Source organism: Myotis yumanensis, unplaced genomic scaffold, assembly GCF_028538775.1.
Source record: "Myotis yumanensis isolate MYYU_CA2020_CCGP unplaced genomic scaffold, mMyoYum1.0.hap1 SCAF_6, whole genome shotgun sequence".
NCBI lineage: Eukaryota > Metazoa > Chordata > Mammalia > Chiroptera > Vespertilionidae > Myotis > Myotis yumanensis.
This window is the reverse complement of record NW_027223757.1, coordinates 76586028-76592496: the sequence shown is the minus strand read 5'-3', so window position 1 is coordinate 76592496 and position 6469 is coordinate 76586028.

The following is a 6469-nucleotide window of genomic DNA, read 5'->3' as shown; positions in this document are numbered from 1 at the left end:
GAAGTACAAATTGGTGGTTACAATATAGTCATGGGGATGTAAAGTACAGCATAGGGAATATAGTCAATAATATTGTAATAACTATGTATGGTGCCATTAGGTACTGGAAATTTCAGAGAAACACTTTGTAAAGTATATAATTATCTAACCACTATACTGTACACCTGAAACTAATACAAAATAATATTGAATGTAAATGGTTTTTAAAAATAAAATTTTAAAAATGTTCTTTGTGATAGCATAAATGGACCGAGAGAGTATTATGCTAAGCTAAATAAGCTAATCAGAGAAAGACAGATAGCACACGATCTCACTTATATGTGGAATTTAATGAACAAAATAAACTGATGAACAAAATAGGTCCAGAGGCATGGAGGCATGAAATGGACTGGCAGATTCCCGAGGGAGGGGAGTGGGGAGGACAGAAAGAGATTGACCATAGAACATATATGCATATATGCATAGCTCATGGACACAGGCAATAGTGTGGTGAAGGCCTGGGTGGGGCGGGGACTGGGTGGAGGGGGGCAGAGTAGGGGGGAATGGGAAACATCTTTTAATAGTGTCAACACAAAAAAAATAATTAATTAAAAATGTTGCCTCCCCAGAGTGGCCTGCCCTTGCCATCCATCTAAAGTAGAGCTCTAACAGCATGGATGGATCTGGAGAGTGTCATGCCAAGTGAAATAAGCCAGGCAGAGAAAGATAAGTATCAAATGACCTCACTCATATGTGGAATCTAATAAACAAAATAAACTAATGAACAAAATAGATCCAGAGACATGGAGGCATGGAGCAGACTGAGGAATCTCAGAGGGAAGGCAGGGGTTGGGGGTTGGGGGAAGTGATTAACCAGGGAACTTATATTGCATACTAGAGGACCAGTACATGAAATTTGTGCATGGGGGGGGGGGGGGGTGGTCCCCTCAGCCCAGCCTGTACCCTCTCCAATCCAGGACCCCTCTGACTGCCAGTTTAGGCCCAATCTCAGGGATCAGGCCTAAACCAGCAGTTGGACATCTCTCTCACAATCCGGGACCACTGACTCCTAACGGCTCACCTGCCTGCCTGCCTGATTGCCCCTAACTTCTCCCCCTCCAGCCTGATTACCCCTAACCACCTCTGCCTGCCAGCCTGATTGCCCCTAACTGTTCCCCCCTGCCGGCCTGGTCGCCCTTCACTGCCCCCCCCCTGCTGGCCTGGTCACCCCCAACTGTCCCCCCTGCCAGCCTGATTGCCCCCAACTGCCCGCCCCCCCCGCCACTGGCCTGGTCGCCCCAGGCAGTCTGCTGGTCATTACTGTTACTGTGATGGTGTCCCAGACAATTTGCATATTCCTCTATCTACACTAACAAAAGAGAAACATGCAAATTGGTGTCACTCTGCTACACCCACCAGCCAATCAGGATGAGTATACAAATTAACCCAACAAATACGGTGGTTAATTTGCATATGCAGGAGTGGAGCAGACTGAGCCGAGCAAAGACTGAAGACGACTGAAGACTGAAGACTGAAGAGGCTTGGCTTCTCCGCTACAGCCAGAGCAAAGGTCTGGGTCCCAGATGCGGAAGTGTTATTTTCCACTCAGCATAATTATTTTGAGCTTCATCTATGTTGCTGGGTGTATTCATTCTTGTTTATTGCAAAGTAATTGTCCTCATTTCCTACGACCACTGTGACAATTGTCATAGACTGGGTGGCTTACACCACAGAAATTCATTCCCTCACAGTTCTAGAAGTCTGAAGTCTGAAATCAAGGTGTCATCAAAATTGATTCCTTCGAATGGCTCTGAGGGAGACTTTGTTCCATGCCTCTGTCCTAGCTCGTGGTGGTAGATAAGTTCAACCAGGTGAATGTCAGCCTTCAGCCTGTTGCCAATCAGGTAGTCTTGTCCCTGGTTCTTCAACACCTGGTGAACTGGAGGGAGCAGGTTATGAACACAGGTGCACTCAGGCTGGGTCCGCCTGCTCCTTCCCAGGTCTCTCCAGCCTGGCTTCCCACCTCTGCTGTCTTACTGGGCAGGTGCAGACCATCAGACCACATTCATCACCCTGACTCAGTGAAACAGAAAGAAGAGGGTCTCTGCTGTTTACACCTCACTCCTCAGCTGACGCCCAGGCTACCATCTCTTTTTCCTTTTCCCATATCACTGGGCTCAGCTAGCACTGGCTACACTGAGTTTCTTTTGGCCCCAGGGCCTACCCTTTGCAGCCCTGAACTTTAGCACTTCTCTCTCCTCTCTCTCTCTCTCTCTCTCTCTCTCTCTCTCTTTCTCTCCTCTCATTGGGAAAAGATCTATCTCTATGACATTCTTCTTCAATCTTGAGCAGACTATTTCAGAGTACACATTTCTCCTCTTTCTGCTCTCCTTATTTCCTGATATATCTCTTTGGAATCTTATGCAAACCTGGGTTAACTTGAACTCACCATCTCCATTACAGCATGGGCTCTATCTCCTAAGTTGCACTATGTTATGATCTGCTGCTGAAGTGTCTGGTGTGAACTCCAGTGATGCCTGAAAATCACTTTGTAATTTATCCAAAAATAATATGTTTGATTATTAGAGAGAGGGACTGAGAGATAAAAACTCGTGATAAAGCAAACATAATGAAAGGTTAATGGTTGTATCTTCGTGGTGGGTGCACAGGTGTTCATTCTAAATGTATGGCCTTTTTCAAAATAAAAGGTTAGATAAATATATGATATTTATTACAATATTCCAGCAATATGGGAATCATAAAGTACAAAGAGAATAAACACACATAGTACCACCAACTAAAGATAATAACATTTTGACAAATATACTTTCAGATCATGTATGCATATAAAAAATCCAATATAATAAAAGGGTAATATGCAAGTCAACCGAACGGCGGAACGACCAGCCGCTATGATGTACACTGACCACCAGGGGGCAGACGCTCAATGCAGGAGCTGCCCCCAGCCTGCAGGTCCCAATCGCCTGATAGGGCCTGCCTGCCAACCTCTCCATCCCTTCCCCCGGTAGGCAGGCTCCGATTTCCCAATGGTGAACGGGGAACTGGGGGTGGGTGGTGGTGGACGTGGGCAGTGCCAGACCAAGGCCCCCAACCTGCCAGTTGCCCCCCACACACAGTGCACACAGAGGGCAACCAGCGTGGGGGAGGGGAGGAGAAGCAGGGCTGGTGGGAACAACCAACCACTCAGTCCCTCCCCCAGGCTGCAGGCTCCAATTGCCCGATGGACAACAGGGAACCAGAGGTGGGGGCAGGGCCGGCTTCTGACAGCCGGGGAAAATGGCCCTGATCGCAGGCCAGGCCTGCACGAATTTCTTGCACTGGGACTCTAGTAGATAAATATTTGGTAAAGGTTATGATAACATCAAAACCTATTTTGTAACTTACATTTTTAACTGATGTCACCATGGAGCTCTTTGGTTTCAAAGTATCAGCATACTCTAACTGCAGTGCCTGCTGACCTTGTCATTGAGCGAATGTCCTCTAAACTCTCAGCACCACAAGGCCCAGGAGGGTGTATTTTCAGATTGGTATTAAATTATTTGTTCATTAAATATGAACAAATAAATAATGAATTAAAATTTGTAAAATGAATGAAAGACTGTTTCATTAATGCTTTATAAAGATGAGGGTGTTGGTGTTAAACCTTTTTTATATGTAAGCCTCCTGTAGTCCTTACTATCATTATTTTGGTCCATAATTTTTATTTAGTTTGATTTCAGGAAATTTGGAACTTAAAATCTTCTTTTTTTACCTTCAAAGGGAAAAAATATGGTCTATACTACATACATAATGATGAAACTTTATTTCCTTAGTTTGCATAGCTTTCCTCTAAAGTCTGACAACCCAACATTTTGTAGATTGTTTCTTAACATCTTTTCATCAGTCACATCCTCTCCATTCTACAGCCCCCATCTCTGTTTAGATAGCTACCATCCAACCCAGAAACATCACCATATCCTCCTGTTGGGCAATTGGTCTCATGTTTCCTACGCATGTTGTCAGCATATTTTCTGATAAGTTGCTTTCTTCCTGCTTCTCTTGGATGAAAAGCCCCTGCATGGTGCTCTGCAGGATCTACTCCAATTGCTAGTGTGGCTCTAACTGTGGCCATGAAATGCCATCAAAGAGAGAATTCTAAATCGGGTCCTAGTAAACTGAACTTTTGCTGACAGATTATAACTTGGGTATAACAGGTACATGTCCTACCCACAGCTGATTTTGATAACATCCCTGGAGAGCCAGGGTGCTCCATCAGTAGTCAGGAGGGCCCATTGGAAGTGAAGGTCAAATCCCCAGGACTTCCCAGGCACCAGTTATCTTTGTCCTCTAGTCTCAGTTCCCCAAACACTGACCAGTCCACTTACCTTTTCAAAGGCTGGGAAATAACGATTTGTTGTTTTCTCTCTGATCTGGGTCATCTTGGCATCTTGTTCATCAGGTGGGCATAGTGGGAAACGCATGGTCATTTCATTCAAATCTGCAATACCTTCTGAATACATATCAATCCTGAAAGACAAAAATGACCCAATTGTCAACTGTCACCTGCCTTACACGTTATAGTTTAAAAATCTAAGAGAATGGGGTATTGGGAGATGGCAAAGTAATTCACCTCCATTGGGTGCATTTTTATATGCCAGTCATTCAGCTATGATTTTCACTCAACTTTAACATTTCATATTAAGGTAGATATATACATCTACAATTTTTGTTATACTCATGACCAAATATACTGACAGAACATCAGTGAGGTGTCCAGAGTGGAATCATTGCAGGTACCCAGTGAGATGCTACCTAGGGTTTGCCATCTCTGCTGTGGTTGGTTCTGGGCACAAACTCCATGTGATTCATAAGGCTAAAGGCCTGCCACCTGAGGAATCAGCAGAGAGTCCCTGGTACAGACACTTCAGTCATGTCCCTCTCCCTCTCTCATCCTGGCCATTTATGTGCCCAATATTAGCAGTTCTTCCAATGAGTTCTCATCAAACACAGTCCCCATAGAACACAGTTCCCATAGAACACAGTTCCCATAGAACACAGTTCCCAACCTGCTCCATGTGCTGTTTCTGAACTTTGGCCATCTTTGCACTGCTCAAGTCTCCATCTAAAACATCCTCTGAATTGGTGTGACTCTTTATATACTTCCAACCAGTGCATATTCCAGGAGATATGTTTTTATTGTGCCTAACTGGGCTTCCTATTTCCTTTTTTTTTTTTAAGATAAAAATTTTATAGATATTTAATCCACACACCATAATGCCACTCTTTTTAAACGTACAATTTTGTGATTTTTCATAAATTCACAGGTTCCTGTACTATCACTGCACTCTAATTTCAGAATATTTCCACACCTCCAAGGGAAATGCTGTGTGCTCTCGCAGCGTTCCACATTCTCCCCACTCCCGACCCCGTACTGTCCCCCAGCCCCTGGAAACCAAAATTGCTTTCTGTTTCTATGAAAAGAAATGTTCTCGACTTCATGTGAAAGACATCATACAACATGAGCCTTTGGTGTCTGGTTTCTTTTATGCAACATAATGTTTTCAAGGCTAATCCACATTCATTCCTTTTCATGGCCAAATAATATTACATTCATGGGTACACAGAACTTTGTTCATCCGTTTTGATGAACACTTTTGTTGTTTCCACTTTCAGAATATTATGAATAATGCTTTTATGAATGTTTTTTGTACAAGTTTTGAATATTATGAATAATGCTTTTATAGATATTTTTGTACAAGTTTTAGTGTGAATGTATTTCTTATTCACTTAGGTACCGTAGTGGAGGTGCTGACATGGTAAATCTACATGTAACGTTTTGAGTAACTACTAACAGTTTCAATCATGTGGTCCCATCACAACAGGGAGGAGACCCTCCCTCCCCCCAGATGTAGTTGTATTGAACAAAACTGGCTGCTTTGGTACTAACTCAAAATGCTTGAGGGAACCGTAGCATCTTGGGTACCAACCTCTGCAAGTCTTTGTCAAATGGCCAGTAAATGTAACTGGCTGGTATCAGGTTCCTGGTAACTATTCTTGTAATTTCTGAAACTTGAAAAGTAGCTCCTTTGGGTCCTTTCCTTTCCCAGCCTCTTCCTGAAAGGCCTGAGCACCCGGAGTCATGACTCCACCACCCTCCTGGCTTCATAGTTCACCAGTGTTTGGAAACCTCTGTCACTGCCTGTGCTACAGCCATGGACTGAGTCTTCTTCTCTAAGAAGTGGAATCCCTCCTCCTCATGCTCCCTGCTGGCCTGGACCTCAGCATTTACCTCCAAGGGACATGCTGCTGCTGGTCATGATCCCCCGGCACAATCCAGCTCATTCAAGGAAGAATCGAAATTGTTATTAATTGTTGATGAAAAACACAGAAAAAATACCTACAGGGCTCTCTCCTGTATGTCTCTCCCATAGAGGTTGTGTTTGGCGGCAATGGCGGCTGTGGGTGGAGTTGTGCAAGGTGTTATGACCAT